Source organism: Scylla paramamosain, unplaced genomic scaffold (genome assembly GCF_035594125.1).
Source record: "Scylla paramamosain isolate STU-SP2022 unplaced genomic scaffold, ASM3559412v1 Contig20, whole genome shotgun sequence".
NCBI lineage: Eukaryota > Metazoa > Arthropoda > Malacostraca > Decapoda > Portunidae > Scylla > Scylla paramamosain.
The window spans coordinates 7,501-9,605 of NW_026973685.1; the positions used below are offsets into that span (position 1 = coordinate 7,501).

The following is a 2,105-nucleotide window of genomic DNA, read 5'->3' on the forward strand; positions in this document are numbered from 1 at the left end:
GTGTTTGGTGTGTGGCTATGTTTGGGTGTGTTTTGAGTGTGTTTGGAGATGTTATAAGTGTGTTCAGGTGTGTTTTGAGTGTGTATAGATGTCTGAGTGTGTTTGGGGGATATTTTGGGTGTATTTGAGTGTGTGTGGCTGTTTGAGTGTGTGTAGATGTGTCTGAGTGTGTTTGGGAATAATTTGGGTGTATTTGAGTGTGTGTGGCCACTACCAACAAAACTAATGGTGACAAAAAGGTTTCAAAACGCCACACACCGCTTACAGTGCCTGGCAGGGCCACAAGGAGCCACTAACACTGTGGACGGGCAATACACAACCATACACAGCCATACACAGCAATACACAGCAATACACAGCAATACACAGCCTTACACAGCAATACACAGCCTTACACAGCAATACACAGCAATACACAGGTCACAGCCAGTAGAATACAAAAAAAGAAATTATTTGAAAAGATTTATATTTACTAGTGCATATAATAATTAGAAAATATTAATTGTTTTTTATTATTATTATTATTATTATTATTATTATTATTATTATTATTATTATTATTATTATTTGTTGTTGTTGTTGTTTAAGCCCTGTCTAATTTATTTTATATATTGCAGGAGTGTGTGTGCTTGGAGGACCTGAGCCACCTCCACCCCACCCCACCCTGACACACACACACACACACACACACACACACACACACACACACACACACACACACACACACACACACACACACACACACACACACACACACACCAGACACCCCTAAACACCCCAAAACACACCCACTCCCCCTTTCTTACACTTACACAGATGTTCCCCACCCCCTCTGCCGAGAGGTGAGTGTATGTACGTGTGTGTGTGTGTGTGTGTGTGTGTGTGTGTGTGTGTGTGTGTGTGTGTGTGTGTGTGTGTGTAGTAATAATTGTGATGCTGTGTACATATATAAATACTGTAACTATTATTGATAAAAAAATGATGATGATGATGATGATGATTCAGTGGTGATTATGAAAATGTGCGTTACAATATAGGGTAGATATTATTGTTATTACCTGTGTGTATGTATGTGTGTGTGTGTGTGTGTGTGTGTGTGTGTGTGTGTGTGTGTGTGTGTGTGTGTGTGTGTGTGTGTGTGAGAGAAATAATTTGTTTCTCTCTCTCTCTCTCTCTCTCTCTCTCTCTCTCTCTCTCTCTCTCTCTCTCTCTCTCTCTCTCTCTCTCTCTCTCTCTCTCTCTCTCTCTCTCTCTCTCTCTCTCTCTCTCTCTCTCCAGAATTCCGTGTGTGTGTGTGTGTGTGTGTGTGTGTGTGTGTGTGTGTGTGTGTGTGTGTGTGTGTGTGTGTGTGTGTGTGTGAATTAATTAAATGAAGGAAGGAAGGAAGAAAAGATTGAAGAAAGGAAGGAAGATAAGAAACGATAAGGAAGGAAGGAAGGAAGGAAAAGAAGATGAAAGGAAAGAAATAGAAGGAAAGGAAGAAAGATAAAGAAGAAATAAAATTTAGAGAAATACAAGGAAAATGAATGAATGAGAGAGAGAGAGAGAGAGAGAGAGAGAGAGAGAGAGAGGCTGGCTGGCTGGACTGACTCGATTCTAAACATTGTAACTCTCTCTCTCTCTCTCTCTCTCTCTCTCTCTCTCTCTCTCTCTCTCTCTCTCTCTCTCTCTCTCTCTCTCTCTCTCTCTCTCTCTCTCTCTCTCTCTCTCTCTCTCTCTCTCTCTCTCTCTCTCTCTCTCTCTCTTGCAGGTACTCTCCCAGCCGTTTCACAGCTGATGATGATGATGCCACCCCCACCCCCAGCCTGAGCCACCCTCCACCCACCCCAGCCCTCACCAAGCCTCCTCCAGTAACCCTCACCACCACCACCACCACCACCAGCGACGTAACACCCCACCCCACCCCCTCCCCAGACCACAGGCAAGGTGACAGGCAAGGCATGTGAGGTGCGTCACAGCTTTAGTAACTTATGCAGGCAGTGGTGCAATGCTATGCCCACAACACTCATTCACTTTGCTGTTTATATGTATAAGATGAGTACTGGCTAAGGGTAAGACAAATTCTTGCAGGTGTGTGTGTGTGTGTGTGTGTGTGTGTGTGTGTG

The 2,105-nt window shown here is 43.6% G+C and overlaps 1 long non-coding RNA gene across 2 annotated transcripts in view; it reads left to right on the forward strand.

Moving 5' to 3' along the window:
* Positions 1-1,901, forward strand: part of LOC135097453 (uncharacterized) — a 5,897-nt gene extending 3,996 nt beyond the window's left edge. Inside the window, exons 3-4 of one of the 2 annotated variants that reach the window (XR_010265724.1) lie at positions 618-842; positions 1,751-1,901. This is a non-coding gene — a long non-coding RNA (uncharacterized LOC135097453). The remainder of the gene's footprint in view (positions 1-617; positions 843-1,750) is intronic. The other variant, XR_010265725.1, reaches the window with a different exon arrangement.
* Positions 1,902-2,105: the final 204 nt, after the last annotated feature.